The following is a 20672-nucleotide window of genomic DNA, read 5'->3' as shown; positions in this document are numbered from 1 at the left end:
TGCAGGATTCACAGGGGCAGTGACTATATTTCTAGTTAATCTGTCTCTCTGACACTCTCTCTCCACTCCCTCCTTTTTTATTTCTCGCTATCTCTATCTCACACTTCCTGTTGAATAAAATCCGTACTATTGACTTCGGAATATGGTCTCATTTGCACCCTAGTTTGGGCAGAGGCATCTCTGTAGTAGTCAAAATAACAGGATCATAACAGAGAGCCTTGCATCTCCTGTTACTAGGTAACACTGAAAAAACATTTAAAACCAAATATTAATATTTGCACTTGAGTTACAAGGACTGGATTTCACAAACTGCAATATCTGGTGTAACAAACCTAACTGCTACCCAGGGAGAAATTCCTTCCTTTATCCATAGGCTATGTATCCATTAATTCCTACTGCAGCCTTCAAAATTGGGATTAAATTGCTGGTCAGAAATCAGTGTCCCTTTGTCCAAGGACGTATTCCGCTTGGTTGAGTAAATTGATCTTAAGAATTCCAATGCTTTCCTATTCTGTAATTTCTTGGTTACTTCGTACTTTAACATTAATATTGTGGCTAGATAAATGGTAATAAATACAAATGTTTAAGACTCCCAGCCACAGGCCTCAGCATTTCCTAGGCTGTAATAAAGAACTCCTGATGTTTCCTAGGGGTATAAAAGAGGCAGTTATTAAAGCCTGCCAAAAAGGAAATACTGCAAACCCCATAAGCACAAAATATTATCAATTCTAGCAGAGATTTGACGATTCACAGGAGGAATAATTTGTGCTTAAAGATTTTTGTGAGCATCTGTGTCAACAATCAAGCGATACAGGCATTTGCAAAATTTCTCATCTTACCCTGGAGACATGTCAGCACCTAATTTTGCTCCTGTCAAATCTTAGACCTTACTTTTTCTCTGCTTGCCCTGTCTTGCAACTCTGTTAGAATTGGCAACAAATTGTTCAACTTCTGCTTCAGAAAATGATATTCTTTTTTCACCCAATAATCAAACGGTCAGAATACTTGCCTATTTTGAGAAATGTTGATTCTCTGCTTTTCCTGGGTGTAAACTCATGTCCTCCATGGTAGCGCAGCCTAAAGAATGCTTCAGAACTGCATGAAAAAAGAAGAGACGCGGCAATGCTTCAAAACATACTTTGATTTGAAGCACGAGGAGTTGAAAATCCTGAAGCGGAGAAAGTATGAGTTTATCTCTGACATCCTAGGAGAAACACCCCTTTGAAATTAAGCACGTTGTGAGGGAGAATTTAAACAAAAATACTTGCTAAGGTTCCTTGAAGGTAAGGTCCTCAAGTCAGCAGAATAACACTCTATTCCAGATCAAAGTATGCCACTCATGGCACCATTTTTCAATCATTCTTCACATTACCTCCCCTCCAAACATTACAGGCCTCCCAAGGGCGTCACAAGCCAACAAACAAAAAGATGAAACTGTCAACTACTACAGCGTCTAAAGCACTCGGATGCAGCGAGGGGATGTTTGGCAGGGAAACAGCCCTTGTGGTCCCCAGTGATGGGGCCTCTGATCCTGCTCCCCAACAACCTTCAGGCAAAGCCAAACTCACTACCTGAGTGATAAGTTTCTGGCTTTGGTGACAATTTAAAAATGCTCGAGCCTCTTCTTCCATCAGAAAAGTCAACAGAGAAGCACCAAAAACAAGAAGCTGGACATTCCCCAAACAGAGCAGCTGTTTGCCCAGTTCACTGTGACAATGGTCTTGGTGCAACGGAGAACAGCAGCCTGTCACCCTTTTGCAAGAGAAAGGCTGTGAAAAGGGCCAGGCCTCACCTTTTTAGTGTGTGACATTCCCAGCAGTTTAAGTTAGCATACTAGATCCAGACAAAAACACACATTTTTTGATATTCAATTTTTGACACAGACTACATAGAAAAGTAAAGCACCTACTTTGAATGGTTTGATTTCCACTATGTTGTACTTGGCCAGTCTGGCCAAGAGCCTGTTTCTGCTGAGGCTCCAAAGGAAACCCCAGTAAGAAAAAGACAGCCCCACCCTTGCAACGTTTTCTGTTCACTTTCCTTCGGTCGATTCCTTAGTGTGTCCCAGGTGTCCCAAGAACATTGCCCCTTCTTACCCTGCACTGCCTCCATAGCAAGCACTGACAGGAGAGGAAACATGGTCACACAAGAAGGGTTTCTCTCCTGGAATGACAGGGTTCTTCCCCAGCTCTCACACACCACAGTGCAGCACCTGCAGGGGCTGGGTATGACTCCCAAGACCTGCAATACCTGTTTTGATCATAAAGCAACCGCAATGGGACACCAAAGAGGATATGGCTGCATCATCAGATGGTATGGGAGCTTCTGCAAAATTGACTTTTTCTGATTCAGTGAAGTAGCTAATAAACACTTCACACTCTACATTTATTTACTCATACACAAACACTTCTAAATATGAGCATGGATTTATTTGCCCAAGCCTACCTGAATCCACAATCAAACATTATAAGCACAACTCTACAACTGATCAAAAGAAATCTGTATCTACATATAAAACGAAGCAGCTAATTTTTTTCTTGGAATATTTTCCTGATTATTTGCCCTACTTCATAGTAAACAAATGATGATTCTGAATCCCAGTATATTATGCACATCTAAAAAGAACTGCAAAAGCATTCAGGTATAACATCTCATCCTCTAGAGTTATCTTCAGCTTTTCATGACCAAGATGTTAAAAAATTCCACAAGTAGATGATTGATTCTGCTTCCAAGAGCTGGCTTTTTTTCAGTTCACTATGTGATTTGAGCTTATTTCTCATAGTGATGTACTTCTTTTACCAGTGCTGATTACCACTGATTTTGACCCTGGTTCATCTCAATTATATAAAAATATGGTCTTGCTGAGAGGCCATTTTTAATGGCCATTAACTTTTCATGCAGAAGATCTTTGCTTTCTGGATGGAGCAGACGTACAGAATGGGAGAGACCTCTCTGCATGGTTTTCAAAGTTCCTTTATACTTAGGTCTGAATAAATCACTCAAGTGTCCTGTGAAAGAAAACTAATTTGTTTTCTTAACAAGGTCTGAACTTAACCTCTGATATACAGAATTAATGAAACATTCCTGTAAACCAATCACCCAATGCAAAATCAAAAAACTTCCTGACCACCTAGAATCATGTTAACCTTCAAAAAAGAAACAAAACCTTATAGAATTTGTTTTAAATAATTGAATTCTGACTCAGAGCAACAATACATAGGACTATGGCTGCTATTAAAATATTACAATCTAACCTGTCATAGAAACAATTCTATGGTGATGTAACTCCATTCCCTAGAGAATATTCAGCTTTCAATCTTCAGCAGGATTGTATCGGGTTCACTTAGGCTTTAATTTGAGAGTTCACTGAATGCATATTTCTCAATTTAGCCCTCTCTGCTGGTGAGTCTCACCCAAACAGAGCTTATGCCTGACATTTTTCTCGCTACTGCCTGTAATGCTGGGAACAAATAATTTTTAAAAGAATGCACTCATCAAAGAGGTAATATATGGTTATATCATCGTGACAATATAGATTTCTTGAATATTTTTAGAATATGACATTTGTTATCTCCTTTAATAGTAGTCCAATGTTTACTAAAGGTTACAGATCTTACTAGCAGTGAACAAATGACTATTTTATCCTACATAGTTCTGATTCATCTTTAAATCTTTTTGCTAACACAGAGTATAATTATATGTGTATAAGCTGTTCTGGTTTTCTTTCTTACTTTTTTGGAAGCAGGCACATGTTTTGTAGTATCTGATGTCTCTGACAATTTTCCTTGACAAAATATCTACAAGGAATTGAGGCTCCTCACCCTCATGGAATTTTTCAGTATGAGACATCTGACTTCTACCAATAGCACTAGGAACTAAAGTCAGCTTTGAGAATTGCTGATCAAGGCTTGATACGTAACATTTTTTAACACTCTTTACTTGCCAGAAGAAGAATTCTGTGAATACTATCGCTAGTCACTGGGGAGCAGGATTACACATACCATACAGTTAATGCTTTACTTTGCAGCAATTTTTACACCTATATTTTGCCAGTGCCATCACGGCTAGCTCAGTTATATTCTTTTCCTGCATTGCACTGATTTAAAGACAAGAAAAATGACACTTTGAATAGAATATTTGCAGATTTAACTCTAGTAAGCGCACTTCAGAGCACAACCTTCTTGCCAACAGGACTGTGATGCAGATGTTTATCCATCTGAATGGTGCATTAACATTTAAAATTCTATTCTCAAGTGGGTAGATATCGATTGATACACCAACTATTGCCAATAAGAATGGATGTTTTACGAATTGCTTCATCCATTTGTCTATTTAATGGAGAAGTAAGATTGTCCAATTAGCTCAAAGCTGGCAACACCTCAAGGTGTTCAATCAAAATACTTTCCACAGTGTGATCTCATGATTTAAAATACACTTTATTTATCTAGTGGGCTTCTTTTGTTTTGTTTTCATACCACCCAGGAAAAGTTTATATTTTAAATCAATGTCAGCAATTTTGGTTTATGCTTATTGTTCACAAGAAAGAATGCCCAGAATGTTGCTGATTTGGAGCTGCATATTTATGAACTCTGTATTTTTAGAAGGTAAATCTTCTTTTATACCAACACAATAACCTTATTCCCATAAATAAGTCTTTCTCCCTGAGGTCAGTGAGATTTTTTCTGCATGAGAAGCGTAACAGCAAAGTATTAAACACTGAATAGGTTTCCTACCAATGGTTTAGTTAGCTCTTTTGTACTTGGATTCAGCACAAATCTCTCTCTTTAAAAGGCTGGATTTCTTCTAGCATCAAACATTGAAGGACTCATATCATAATCCATCATTCAGAAAACACAAATGAATAAGGCAAGGTCTGAAAGTCCTTTTGCAAAAGTATGAAGTACTAACCATTTATCACTGATAAGACAGGTAATACTGGGACATTAAAAGCTGAAATGGTTCAGAAATCTTTTAAAATAACACTTTTCCCTACAGCTGAGATTAACTGAGATTCCCACCTTCCCCTCTTCCCCTCAGTACTGTTAATGCTTTGAAGCAGAATCCATCATGTCATAATATAGCTATGTATTGTAGCGCTCACAAAAGTCCAATTCTGATTTCGGCCTCTAGATACTATCAAACACTATTTTTTTTTTTTTTTTAAATATGTTTCTCTGTCCAAAAGAAATTGTATCACGTATGTACCTCACTGAAAATTTGACTACAGGGAAAAATATTGCACTAAGTTCCTGAAGGGTCCTCCATAAATATGGCTAGGAAATAAGATTACTTTTGAAGCAAAGTTCTTTTAGCTTTTTCCTAGCTCTGTGTAAGTATCAGACCTGGTCACAAAATCATCTTCCATATGAAATTATAAATAGCCAGATAATAAGATAATAATGTAAAGCAATAATTACCATGAGTGCTTCAAATAAAAGCAGCTAAAATGTTTCAAGCTATAGTCTCGTTCACTAAATATGTTTTTTCAAGAGCACTGATGCTCATAGGCAAGTAAAACACTTCACGTATCAAAAGAATGCACATATCTAATCCCCGTACAGAACAACTCACTGTAGGGAAAAAACACCTGGGACATATACAGACATTGCAATTTACAACCTGTGGAGACAAACCATAACAAAAATTTCTTGGTTCTGACTTTTTCTCAGTTTTTGGCTCTAAGGTTTGGAGCAGCATACTCCTTTCTTGGGTATAACCACATATTCTGCACTAAAATATTCATTTTATTTTTTACCAAACTGTACAGTAAGGTCATAAGTGATTTCTTGCATATCTTGAGGTTTTTCCATGTTTTGTTTTTTTTTCAACAAGAAAAGAACAAAATTTAGTGAAACATTCTCACATACCTTCCAACTAAATTTCCAAATAGGCTAAGGAGAACTACAGGAACAATTCAAGAGCTATTCATACAACAGCTCTCTGCTCTTTGTCAGCAACTGGAATGCACAAAAAATTGCTTGAAGTGTGGCACAACAGATGCAACAGTAGATTTTGCTACAGAAAACAATAAATTACTTTTTCATTTGGATTAACAAAAAATGAGATCACTAACTCACCATGGAAAATAAATCCATTCCATCTATCATAAAGTTAGAGCAGGCAACAGATTGGAAAGCTCCCAGCAAATGCAGCTGCTGCTTCTTCTGGTTCAAAGACCTGAGGTGCTCTCCAAGGTAGGCATCTGCTCTGCACCAGGTCCAGAGGCTGCGTAGCCCGGATCATTCAGAATTTTTTTAAGACTGCCAACAACACCTTCAGTAGAATCCGTAAATGGAATAGCCTTGCAAAATATACAGCACTGACACAGTGTGATCTGATTTCATTCTGCAATAAGCAAAAAGGTTTTTAAAAGGATCTTTATCAAAGTCTCAAACCAGAAATTTAACACTATTAGAAAGTCTAGTGTGCTGGAGATACTGTCAAGAAAAGGGGGAACATACTTGAAGTGGTATCCAGGGGCTCACTGTCAAAAGCTGGTCTGCTTGCACATGTTAAAAGAGGACAGTGCATATCAGAGCTCAGAGAACCAAAAGGTAATAGCAGGCAGTGTGACACTTGTGACACCACAACAGGCATCCAACAAAACAGGTGGGAAGACAAGACAGGGACCAGCAGTAAAAATTCCTTTGAAAAACACTAACAAATGCTGGCAAGAGACAATCCACTCAGAAACCTGTATGGAACATGACATGAAGCAATGATGGTATAAGAGCCTGAGTACAAATAAAAAGAATGGTGTAAAGTGGGGAACCATTGTGGTTACACTTACAGCATCACACAGGTCTTGGAGATCCTTTCCTTCCTTCAGGGATATCATGCTACATGACATAAATAGCTGGATTTGAACACTGTTTAGGGAATGGAAGGAAAAAGCAAGAATCAAAGCAAGAAAATTTGTTCACTAGAGAGTACACCAATTTTTTGCATCTGTTATATGACGGACATCTGTATTTTACATCCACAACTAATATTTTTAACAATGTAAAGGCAATATTATTTCAACAAGCCATGGGGTGCTCACATTCATACTAATGCTGCTCTTTCCCCTCACTGTTTTTGTCATCTGTCACACTCTATGAGAAAGCAGGTGAAATAAAATTAAAGGGATTCAGTTCCTTCAAAGCAATGACATTCAGGAGTTGCCAGGGCCTGAACACCCAGGTGCTACAGCAGAAATGCGCTGTAAGACAGAAAACAGAACAGAATGGTACAGAAAATTCAGAGAGGAAAAAAAAAAAAAAAAATACAGCAAGAAAAACAAAAACAAAAAGACTGTGCAAGATACAGTGTAAAGTATCTGAGTTTTCAAATTACAATGTCTAATGTTAAGTGTTGAATCTCTATTTTTCACACAGAAGAATTTGCCTGATTTTATAAATTCTTTTACAACACTATAGGCAAGAAGTTTATAGTACGATAAGAAATAAGGCTTATATCTATCCTGCACAAAAGCTCCAGCCCTGTACCACTCAAATAGAAAAACAAGTCTCTATTCCCTAAAATGTGCATGCAGCCTTTATTCACAAGTGTGGGTCCTCACTGTACAATCATTTCAGAAAAATTATCATGATCAGGTTCATACTTTTGCAAACTGGTTATGTAAAAAAGAAAATGAAAAAATCTGCTTATTTATATCACTAATTTATTATTTAAACCAAATTAAATCTTATGTTTTCTGGTTAAGTGGCTAGGAGCCAGGATGAAGATATCTACCAACAACCACAGAAACTGCAAAACTTGCAGTGAAATATTTAGGAGCAGGGGAAGAGAAAGGGAAATTTTTTGGTACAAAACACTTCTCACTTTTAAATTTTCATACCATCTTTACTAAAAAGCAAAAGTTTTAAAAATGTTGAACTGCAATTTTAAAAGTATGAAAATTTTTCTCTTATCTCCTGGTTAACGTAGATGTAATCTCAAACTGTGGTCTGAATGTGGTGCACTAAATGTGAGGCACCAGAAATTATCTGTGAAATTCTGGTTCAACAAGAGCACAAAGAATTTACATCAGCAGGTCTAAGAACAGAATCTGACTGTCTATCGATCAGACGCAAGAAGTAGGAGATTATGTGGATGACTATGACTTGTTTTACTGCTAATACATTAACACTGCCAGTGCAGTATGTAAGCAACAACTCGATGATCTGTTCCAATGGATTCCAACATGATCAGGCCACAAGCTCTCCTGTTGTGTTATGAGCTTCAGCGAGAATCCCTTGCTTTCTAAACTTCCCTGGTCAGTCTAGGTGCCACTAAGTCCACTTAGCCTTAGATTTAGTCAACAGTCTGTGTCAAAATAATGTAAGAAAGTTCAGCTAAAAATATACATATTTGCACTCTTTGGCCTTGCAGAATTTACAATTACAAAGCAACAAAATACTTCTGTTACCACTTTTGAATTTTATCTTTACATTTGACTAGATCGTAGTGCTTTTTGCCTACCCTTGCAAAAGCCCCCAGGCTGTACCAGTGCCTGAGGTTGTTCCTCCCAATGTGCAGGATCCTGCATTTGCCTTCTGGGGCTTTAAGGTAGTTCATCTCTAAGAGAAGTAGAGCTTCTCTTTGTGCAACTTTCTTCACAGGCACCAGGGTCACGGTACAGCTGGGAAGGCTGTACAAATTTTCAAACATTCTGTATTCTTCAAACAGGGGAACATCATACAGATTCCAGGCAACTGAAGCCTTACTGTGATGCTTCCGGCTCTTTTTATTTATCATTATCAAGGATATACACACTGCAGGGATTTGTAATTCTGTAATTGGCATCATTCAAAAAATAATTGCTAGTCCAAAATCCTCATGAAATTTAGGGGTTTTGCTGGATATTTCCTCGATATTCACCAGTTATGCAGTAGACTGGGTCCTGTTGGCTACAGAAAGTTGTGAGGATTAGATGGACTAGAAGACAGGAAACAATTACAAGATAATAATGAAATTAGATAAAAATAAATGAAAACACATTGGATCTGGATAGCCGAATTCAGCTGAACACAGAATTGCTGCATACTAACACACAAAACTGATGGCTCTGCTGTCTCTCCTCAAGACTGGAAAGAGTTTTAGGAATTGGAGTAAATGAGCTCCCACTGTGTTGAAACCAGTCTATAGTTTTTACTGTATAAAGAGGGTAGGACAAAAGAGAAATAGCAATTTTTTACCTTTGTCCATGTATTTTGTAGGCTGGTTGTAAAGCTGGGTAAGATTTTGTTTTCCATAATTTTCATGTAATGCTGACAAAATGAAGTAAGGTACAGAAAAGTATCCAATCATACACTTTAGGTTTGTAGAAAATATCTTACAAAGATTGTCTTGAAGAACTCAGAATTGTTTAGTTTATCAAAACAGCAAGAAATGTTTTGACTATTATATAAAATCTTCACTGGGGGGAAGAAAAAAAAAAGTAATAGAAGCTTTATAATGTACAAAGACAATAGTCAGATGAATAAGAAAACATATTCTTGATCATGACGAAGATACCTCCCTGGAGACTGGTGATGGAATTGTCCAAAGCGCCCAGTTTAAAGACTGAGAGTGTCACCCCTTCTTGGGATGATAAGCTTTGGCAGAGCATTAACAGTAGCTCTTATCAAATGACAGAATTCAATGGGGATTGAAGGAATGAAGGTGAAATTCAGTGGAGACATCAGAGATCAGACCAGATGACCTTTTGGTGAGCAGTCACTTATACAGCAGGTCCAGTGACCTCGAGACCTTTAAAAGGTCAAGGGGTTTAGGGAGGTAGTTGTGAATTGTTTTGCTGTAGACTTTGATTACATGGGGGGTGAAAGAGGGATACATCAGGAGAATCTCATTGGAGCTATTACTTCAGCTTTCCCAAGTGAACTTCCACTAGTTTGTGGCTTTAATCTGAGGCAAAAAACACAGGAAAAATCTGACTGCCTGAAAGAGTGCTAGTTTTTATCTCCCTTAGCTATGCATTTCAAACCAGTTCTGTAGGACCAGCCTTGGAAGAAAATGAATGGTGTGATTATACAGTATTGCAGTGTCTCAGGTAACAAACGCATGACAGCTATTTAACCAATACCTGGGAAGCCAACCGGCAAGGGTGGCATCAATGATTTTGCAGAAAGTTAACTAAGTACATCTATCACTTTGTCATGTAGGGTAAAAGAAAGCATCAGTCAAAGAAGAAAGAGGGGAGCGGTCTATGCTTCCTTTTTTAGGTTCTGCTGAAATCTGCTCTAAGAATCAATACAGCTGGAGCTGTGAACAGTACTCAGGCTGATTAAATGTAACAGGGATAGAAAGGGGAGGAGCAAGGCCAGAAGCTGATCTGAAACTAAAAAGAAGCATATTATGGGTCAGCAAACACCAGGAGTTTACTAAAGAGCTCTCCAATGGCCATGCCCTAAAAATTTTCTCCAGGGGCTAAGCCATTCCAGTTACCGTCAAACAAGTGTTTCACCTTGGCCAGGGACAAATTTTGAAAATGCTCCTGTTCACACACAGATTGCACCCTCAAAGTCAGATATTTCCCATACTTTCCTAAGAAAGACCATGCTGAAGTTATTCCTCCTTGGAGCACACTCACAGTACAGTTCACAAGAGCAGGGGTTTCAGACAGCTGATTTTCACAGCTCCTAACTGCATCAAGCAAGACTGTACAATTCCTCTCTTCTCCTTCCTCCCTTGAAGAAGAGGCATTGTATACACCTTTCCATCCCTTTTCCACTTGCTAAGCCTAACATATATCTTACCATGGAGCTTCTACTGCCTGGAATAGTTCTTTTGATCTTTTTCATTTTTAAGATAACCTGTTCTTTGCTAAAGCCTGTCTTTCCAATATGGTCTGCAGAGTGCATTTAGTCAAAATTGTAACTAGAGCTGGTTGAAACATTTGTATTTGGAACTGCATTTTAAAGGGATTTGCTGTTTTTCTGCAGTTGTTTTTCTGATTTTTTTTTTACAAATCTGTTTCTACAGGTTTTTGATTCATTTTTTTTAATGTTGCTTCATAAAAAGGAGGAAAAGTAAAAGAGAGAAGCAAAAGTAAAGAATAATAATAAGAAAAAAGACAATATTAGAATTCCATGATATGACATCTAAAGAATTCTAAGTTAAAAATAAGTTTTCCCAGGAATATTTGACGTCAACCTATCCAGTAAAAAAAACCTACAAAATTTAAAATCTCAGGAAAACATACTAAAAAAAAAAATCACTTTCTAATCCATATTCATTTTAATTGCATTAGTAGGATAAACACTGAAATCTGTTTCAAAAGAGCAGTCTGTAAAGATCATCTACACCTAGTTTATAATTATTGTGGAATAATGTTTCTGTTTATCCTGATGCAAGAATAGAAGAAAGAAATGTACCCTCACTATGCCTACCTAGAGCTCAAGTATTTTGTTGTTGTTGTTGTTATTATTGCTAGCAGTCTCCAGCTCCATTTTTAGAGTACCATATACCTCTTTAACTTGACAAACTCATTACTTTTTAATGAATTAATTACTAGGGAAACAGCTTGTCAGTTTGAGTGGCAGATAGGAACAGGCCACTCTTGTACCAGAGGGCAGGCATAGCACTTGACTGCAGCCTGATTAAATTAATAGGCTGCCAGTTCCACCCTTTGAAACTCTTGGGGTGAGCCCTGCTGCCACCACTGTCTGAATGTGCTGTGCTCCCTATCAAGTGATTAGTAGGCACTCCGGTTTTTTTGTCTTTCACTATCAGGAAAATCAGGTCCAGAGGGTCATATGGGAGCTCACACAGCTCAGAAGGGAGCTTGTTGCGCAGTGGCCATCACCATTAATACCCTTGATATGGAAATAAACAGGTAAGAGAAAAAGTTCTTATAGCTTCATGGTGCCCCTGCATCAGTGAGTTTTGCATGAGTTACTCAACAACTAGCAATCTGATTAAAATATCAAAAATTAAGAAATGCTGCAAGAATTAGCATATATTTTGACCTGTTCAGAGCCTATGCACAATTTAAGTTGTTAGTCCTGAATGTACGGCCTGCACAGGACATTCCAACTAGCCAGCTGCAAGCTCAGGTCCCTCTCCAGTTAAGCATTTGAGTACAGGGCCCTGAAGTGACTCCAGTGGGATTATTTGCTTGCTTATAGTTAAATGCACGCTTGAACATTGCGCTGAGTGAAGTGCTAAATTACTTGAAGACAGTGATCCAATCCTTGCTGCTCGGGGCACTCTGAAAAGGAAAGACATAATGCTGTTTCACACTGCTCATTCAGCTCGTGCTGACTTTCTGTTCCCATCAGAGCAGAGAGCAATTACTGTCCCACATTAGCATGGTGGGGCACCCAAGGAGCAATGGAAAGCTCCAGTGCTTATTCCGCTGCTGTGCAGCTTCCCTGTTGCTGCACTCTCAGTATTGGGAAACACAACCTGCTCTGCTGTAGGAGCATTAAATGGGACTTGAGGCAATATTTCAACAGGACTTTTCTTAAGCTTTCAGCTGCTGCTATTTTTTTCCCCACCATGTGGCATGTAAGACACCACAGAGATGATTTTTAGAACTGCTAAGAGAAGCAGGCTGTACAAACTCCAGGAATACAGAATCTGTTGTCTTAACACTCAGGTAGCCTAACAGGATCTGCCATCACGTTTTCATTACGTCAGTAATAATAAAATAAAATCACAGAATCATTCAGGTTAGAAAAGATCTCCAAGATCATTGAGTCCAACCTTTGACCACCTTGTCAACCAAACATTATCTTAAGGGACATTTGGAGAGGCATTTCTGCAAAACTCAAGTACCCATTAACAACATTCTTCTTTCGTCCTGGTTAAAAATCAGGAAAAAAAGGCAAAGGGTTGATTAAGAGACAACTGAATGAGGAGAAAACTTACTGTTGTAATCTAATTTACTTTTTCCCTTCCCACACACAGGAAGCAATTGCTCCAACAATTCACTAGATTCCTCCACTCTGTATATACTTGTGCTTACCTCACAGAAACTGTGAAGCAAAAATGTTAAGAACTGAGAAGTGCTAATGTGCTAAACTGGGAGAAGATTTATAACTGGCTTACATTAAGACTAAAGGAGGAAAGTATTAGCTTACACTGAAGAAAATCAGAGTGGTTTTTAACCTAGAAATGTCATGTCCTCAGCAGCATCCCAAAGGCTCCAGCCTGTGTTCACCAGACCTGCACCTCTCATACCTCCTATTTAATTTCAAAACTTGATGTTGTATGAACGTTCCCCCAGCTACCAATAAAACAAAAGCTATACCACTGGCTGTGAAATTTCATAACTTTGATTACCTACAAGACTAGCACTTCTTTCCTTTGATCAGAAAAGATAACACAGGAAAGCTAAAGTCCTATGTAAATATGGCTTCTACTAAGCATGCAACTTCAGGTGTTGAGAAGTTCATATCTGCTATCCTTGGAGAAATCACCCCCTCCCTGGGAGTATGTGGGGACATGAAAGTGCAGCCCCCTGCTCTGTTCTGGTGTGTAAGAGCCCAAATATAAAAGAGAATCAACCTGGTGATCTTTACCAAATTAAGGAAACAAAGGGTAAGAAAAAGGTAACACTAGCACGCCTCATGAGACTTGCACAGACTAGCAGAAACGTATGGACATTCAGATGTCCTGCCGTATTTCTATTCTGAGGAAAACTGTGTTCTAAACAAATCTTCCTACTTTTCTTCATAGATCTTCAGATATTTCAACAGGAAAAAAAACAAAAAACAGATTTTTCATCAGAGTGTCTTTCATCTTTGCCTTTAAAAATTATATATTTCTTGTTCATTTTACGTGAACACTGAATATTTGGAGACCTAATACATGCATCTGTAAGGCATCTGAGATTTCTCATGTAATCCCAAAGGGAAAATATACTGATCCAATCACTTTGGTACTGCAACAGAGGGCAATGAAGAGAAAAGTCAATAAAAGCATCAGAGCACAAAAAGGCAAGCTGTAATCAATATATGATCTTGATATGGGCTGTCTTGTAAAGAAAAATCATTTAGGATTTAAATTTATTTCCTTGTGCAAACTGCTTAGAACATGAAAAAATTGACGGATTAAACCTAGTTTATTCCTCTGTCCTGACTTCTCTTTACTTTTTTTTCCTTTTCTTTGTTCAAGAAAGCAAGCAAATATTTTGATACAGGGTAAATTAACCAGGCAGAATCTGGCAAGAGAACAGTAGTTTGGTTGCCATCTTTTGCCAGGCAAATGCTATTATGCCCAAGCCACCCGCCTGCCAGTTATTCAATGACAGAAAAAGTTATCACAAGGAAAAATATCTTGTTCTTCGATAAAGGAAAAAAAAAAAAATCCTCAAACCAGCATGTTTTAGCAATTTCATCCCAATGGCAAAAGAAATATTTTAAAGTAGCTACAAGTATGTAAAAAAAAAAGAAAGAAACAAACAAAATACTTCTACAGGCGCTTTTTGGCTGTCCATTTGCCAAAGCTGAGCCTGGCCAGCATCCCAGCAGGTAATACTCAGTCCCACCCACTCTACCACCAAGTCCAGAGAACTGGGAGGTTTGATAGCAAATTGTATCAGGAAAAATAAAGGCCAATTAGGCCTTTTTCATGTCCATCACAACTTACCATGCTGCCCTCAGTGATGATACTTGAACACTTGGTAAATATGAAAATATGTACATATTTTGAGACAAACAACACCAACCATATCAGAAAATTTTAACACTAATTTTTCCAATGCTTCATGTCCATATTTTTTAATACATTTCAGTCCTACTGTCCTCTTTCTTCATGGGGTTCTTCAGTCCATTTTTTTATCTGAAAAAATCTAATTGCCAAATTCTGCTTACTCACCTAAAACTTGAAATTTAATCAGAGAGTAATTACATTCACTAAAATGGATGATCATTGCCGGGGAAAAAAACTCTACCTTAAAAGTACATTAAGTTCACAAAAATAAACAGGCAAAAGTTAATAAATACCAGAATTACAAGCTGCCTCTGAAGTCTTGTCTAAATTCCCTTGTGTATTATCAATGGTCTTTTAATTTCATTGATTGTATGTTAGTTTTTTTCCCATCAGATCTTGTTATTCTCTACTGATTCTCCTTAACCAAACTAAAATTGCCTCCTCTGCACCAGTCTTTACACCACATACGTGAGACTTTATCTCCAACTCAAGTACATCATCACTCTTCCCTTAACTTCTGATTTAGGGTACCACCAGGAGCAAAGACTACAGTCCACGGACCATTATCAAGTTCCTAAAGGAACTTTTAAGTGCAACATACCGTAGTCATTAATCTGACCTCATCATCCAAAATGTTCCCTCTTTCTAGTTCATCATTTTAGTTGCTCAGATGTAAAACCTACCCCAATAACAAATCATCACTACAGGACAGGGTCTCTTGTCTCTCTGCTCCATAGCACTATGTCCATATTGCTGCCCTGAACTGAAATTTAAGTCTCTGAGTACCAGAGCAGCACATGTTAAAACTGCACCAGACTGAGAAACAACCTACACCATCATCTTGCTTCTAGCAGTGGCTAAAAGTGGATGGTTCAGAAAGAATGTAAGAGTGGTGCTGCTGCCTCACCATGGTCTCACACCTTCTGGCCATCTGTAGCTCAGCTGTGGATTTTCTCTGATGCAGGTGGTATCTCTGCATTTAATTGCCCATAAAGTGCATCTCTCATGCACTAATTTGTCCAGTTAGTTTTTGAAGTTATCCCAAGATCTGGCATCCACAGTTTTCTGCAATAATATATTCCGTAGTTTAGTCATACATTTGGTGAAAAATCAGCCTCCTATCATTCATGTTTTGAACTATTAAGTACCCAATTAACTAAATATTCTCTTAATGCTTTGGGGTTTTGCTTGTTTTAAGGAAAAACTGCACAAACAACCCATATTCATCTTGTCTTTACTACTTTTAAGTACAGATCTCTATAATTCCTCACAATTTCAGTGAGTAATGTCAGTTTACGGGATCCTTTCCTATGCAGAAGTAATACCATACCTTTGATCATGCTGTCTTCTCTGTACATTTTTTGCAGCCCTTGTTCATAGAACTCAAGGTGTGAGTCCTCCATGGGTCTAGAAAATTGCATAATTATTGCTTTCTTTTTTACTCTTTTAGTAATTCCTCACATTCATTTTGCCCTTTTGTCTGCTACTGAAACCATAACCTGACACTTTTCATAGAACCATCCCCATTATTAGACCTCGTCATTATTCATTCTACAGTTAATACAGCAAGATATTTTTGCACATTTTCACCATCAGCTTATTACCTAGACTGACTATCCCTTTTCCATGTTTCTAAAAATACTCTACATGGCACAGAACCTCCAGTGCCCCCAGCAGAGACAGGTCTCTACTGAGAAAACCAACCTTGTTTCCTATTCAACAGTTGCATTAGTTGCCATAATAACAGAGTTCTGCCATAATGTTCCCAGGACGTCCTAAGTGCAGTCTTGTAGCAACACATTGAGTGTTGTAGTAACTGAACTTTTACCCTTTTTCATGGGTTGGCAGATGCTTCTTCCCATTCCCATTCCACATGATGGAAAGATAGAAAGATCTACTTTCTGTAGTCCCATGAAAGGCCTATGGACTTAATACAATGTCCATTCACCTCTGTTATTTCTATAGTTTTAGGGAAATAACTTCTATAAACTCATTATGTTCATTTCACAGGCATTATGCCTTACATGACATTCATGCCGCTGTCTTACGAAGCAGAAAAGACAGTTAAAAATATATATCCTTCATGTTAAATGTTCAGTGCATGGCCCTTTAGGCTTAAATCAAGTAAAACAAAATTGTTATGTACTTTACTGCCAGATTTCTTCTCTACTAGATTACTATTAGCAGCCTTTCCCTTGCAGAAATATCAGAAAGAAAACGTCTCCGCCTACTGCATACTTACAACATCACAAAATCAACTGCCATTCACAATATACATTTTGCATCAAAGTGCCAATATCACTACAGAAAAATAGTTTTTATATGCCAAGAAAATTCAGCCTTTCAAGGCCAAAGCCAAAAATCTTAATATTAGTGGAGTTTATCCACTCTTCTACCAGAAACAAGGCTCTGAACAAGCTACCCCGTCTAGACTTTTAACTCAGTCATTGGGAGGGGGAAGGGCAGGAGGGGATAAGTTAAAAACTTCTTTTGTAAATATTTTTATGAATGACAAAAGCTAAAAATATCAAAAACACTAATGTGACCTGAAAGACCAGTTCTCACTATAAGAATGAGTCATGCAAATGTCTATCACTGATTTAACGGCATATATATCCTATATACCCTGGATATAGTTATCATTGTATACCAACGAGCTTCAGTTGTACGACTTTTGAAGAGTAAAATTGCCAAAGAAATCACATCAGAAGTTAGAGGGAGAGAATTAATCTTATATTTTAGAATGTAATTTTAGTATTGGCTGTTCTCTGTTAAAAGACATGCATTTAACTAATTCTTGGGATTCTTTAGTGGATTTGTTTACATTAATATCAGTATATGGATTTACCCATAAACATATATGAATCATAGTGCACTTAGATATACCCAACGCTTTGATTTCTTTTTCAGGCAGTTTACCAATTGGGCCCAAGAATATCATGAGAGCCTAACCGTCAACATATCATTTCCTAACATATTTCTGCTAGCTTTTAAAACTGTATCTTATATCAGTTGGCAGCAATACTGCAATGTCCATATCTAAAGCCAGAATTTGCATCAGCAGTACATTGATAAAGTTAACAAAGCTGAAAATTATTAAGTAGATGTTTCAATGCTATTTCAATAATTGCTTATTAATATAGAAATGAAAACTGAAATAATTGCTTATTAATATAGAAATGAAAACTGAATCCACTGTGGTTATAAGCTCTAAAAAATTGTTTGTCTAAAATAGTAGTAGAAGATAATTACCATTTATTAACTCCAGAAAATTGAAGCGTGCTGTTTACAGATGGCCTCAGCAGTAATTTTTTGAATCATTTTGCATGCAAGACTTCTTTTAAAAGCAAATTCTTAATCTTAGAAAGACTTGGGATCGTGATAAGTTGCAACACAGAAAGCCCAGCACTACGACTTTGCAACAGAGAATACAGATTCGAACTTTCAGGATCTTTGTGAAAATCAGTATCATTCATCAAAGGACACTTGTTTGCCAGCTATTATGGCACCTATGAAAAATTTTCTTCGGTTTATAGGAAAAAGGTTTCTGGCTATGCTTAGCATTACAAACTCACTTTTCTTGAATCAAGCCTGTCTTAGACCCCTGACACAATGCAGTGAAGAAAAAAAACCAACAAAACTCTACAATGCTTTACCTGGTGGAAAACTGTACAATGTGCACCAAGTTAGAAGAAAGAGGCCAAAAAGTACTCTACTGTTCAAGGGTGCTGAGAGCAAAGTGTCTGTTGACACCTCAACATCTAGATTTGCACCATCCCAAGAGAGATGGCTGGCAGGGATTTCTAGTGTTCTCTTTTATTTCTTACTGAAAGAACAGGTGGAATGAGGGAGTGCTCATGTCGCTGAGGAAGAAGAGAAACAAATTGCTCCATCAGCACACACAAAAAGTAAATATGAGAGTAAATATGAGGTGTAGTAAGTGAAGCCTTCTGCTAACCCATTCCCATGTATAATCTAACAGGCACTTCTACAGCAGATCTAAAGGATCTTGAGTTCCTGTATCAGCTATGCCACTTAATCACATCTTCTCTTTTATGGGATCAGGCAGAGATGGATCTTCCTTTGCTAGAGTCTGCTTTTTGTTCTGCTGAATAACTGAACAAAATACCCTCTGGAGGAGGGGCACGGCTGTGCCTCTGCACTTTCACTGTGCAGTGAAGTTAATGATGCTGACATCCTTTCCGAAGGCCTTTGAGTTCTGCTTGGAAAAGGGTATTGTAAATCTGGAGGACAAAGAGGGAAAGCCTCCCAAGTTGTCTATGTCATTTCTATCAGTGATGCCAAACAGGAGAGCCTATAAGAAAGGTAAGAAACAGCAAGACTATTACACCTTTGTGCATCCCATGATGCAGCAGAAATAATGACTTTGCTGCCTGTTGGCAGAACCCCAAACTGTATTAAAACAATTTTCAGACATATTTTTCTCTTTTTTTTCCAGTTTGACAGATAGGTAGTAAATATAAATTACCATTGGTTAGGCTCAGAAATAATGCCTGTGGGCATATGGAAGAAATGACACTAACAACTGGTAGGCAATATCGGTCAGCTCTGAACCACTTTTGCTTCTCATTATGTGGCAAGAAAAGAATCACAGCATATACTAGTAACCAGTTGGAGGGAGGGAGGGAGGTAGAACAGCAGTCTCTCATCTGTGATTTTCTGCTCCTTGCAAGCTAAAAAAACCTCTTCAACTATAACCTTAGAAAACTTCATATTCAAGAGCTAAGCTCTCTGTATAACACATGCTTTTAAAAGCATCAGGTATACCCTGTAATTATGGAACAATGGACAAGTAAAATCTGTACGTAATTCCTTGTGAAAAGCTGTGGGTTGCCAGTGGTGACTTAAAAACTTTGGAGAAACTCTCTGAGAATATTTGGACAAATGCAGCTATTCAGTTCATTGATGTTCATGACCTGTGTTTGGTGCTTGCGAACATGCTGACAGTGATGTTTTACCCACAGTAACATTTGGAAGAAGCTTATATTATTGCCAGTGCGTACGCTTCCACATAAATCTGAATGCTAACATGAAGACAATATTTGCAAGACAATCTGTTACAATTTTCCCAGAGAGAGAACAGAAGCAATGAAAAGTAATTTCAATGACCAAGTATACAACTAGAAGAGCATGCAAGAAATACCATTCATGCTCAAACAATCCCCAGCAGAAAATATGAGCTCTCAGAAGCTTAAAGACTCAGTGCTGTCCAGTAAAAAACCCTGGTGCCTAGTTGGCAATAGTCGGTCAATACAATGACAGAGTGACACAGCCACAAATAAGGGTGAGAGAATACAGACAGACTGTCCAAAAACCTACAGAGGAAAAGGAACAATTTTGGAGCATGTAAGATCTGAAAAGAAAAATCAAATGCAATTCTGGATCTGCAGTAGAAGAGATTCAACACTGCCAGTCTCTGCATTTAAACACCTAACTTTCTAATGACTAGACAAAAAAACACCTCTGCTCTCTAGGATGCAGTTTCAGTTCCTCAGTTCCTTTTTTCTGTCTGTCTCCCTACTGGAAGATCTGGGGGGAAAAAAAAAAAAAAAAAAAAAGTAATGCATATCTGCCATAAGTGTATGATTACACATTTCCATCAAATTAGCCAAGCAGGCACCTTGGGCAAGCCAGTTGGTATCCAGTTCTGCATTGCCTGCCACTGCTGTTCACTGGAGGATGCAAGCAATGTCCCATCACAAAGATATTTGTGGCCGGCTCCTTGATAAGAAAAAAATTTCTTTTTGTGATGTGAACCACTGCATCAGAATAAAACCTTGGACTGTCTTTGCACTATGGAGATGTGCTTAATATTTACACATGGTAAAGACATTAGGAATACATCTTAGTATGACCTGGGTAGCTTTGCAAGTTGCAACAAACACAAATCCACACCTAAGCATCACAACAATTCTTCCTGTGGTAATAAAGCCCTACTTAGAAATTGTTTCATGTTCAGCTTGGGTTACCGACAGCTAGGCAGCAAGAAGCTTAGCACTGAAGGAAGGACT

General features: G+C 37.9%; 1 long non-coding RNA gene across 2 annotated transcripts in view; it reads right to left on the bottom strand.

Annotated features, from left to right (window-relative positions):
- Window positions 1-1008: 1008 nt before the first annotated feature.
- The window catches only part of LOC120750580 (uncharacterized), a 216443-nt gene continuing 196779 nt past the window's right edge, over window positions 1009-20672 (bottom strand). For both annotated transcript variants that reach the window (XR_009207658.1, XR_005700058.1), the window contains 3 exons: window positions 6791-6869; window positions 6078-6345; window positions 1009-1095 (listed from right to left, as the gene is read on the bottom strand). This is a non-coding gene — a long non-coding RNA (uncharacterized LOC120750580). The remainder of the gene's footprint in view (window positions 1096-6077; window positions 6346-6790; window positions 6870-20672) is intronic.

The sequence above is a fragment of the Hirundo rustica genome, chromosome 3 (assembly GCF_015227805.2).
Source record: "Hirundo rustica isolate bHirRus1 chromosome 3, bHirRus1.pri.v3, whole genome shotgun sequence".
In the NCBI taxonomy this organism is placed as follows: Eukaryota; Metazoa; Chordata; class Aves; order Passeriformes; family Hirundinidae; genus Hirundo; species Hirundo rustica.
Note: the sequence above shows the minus strand (reverse complement) of the source record. Positions and strands in the feature narration are given on the sequence as shown.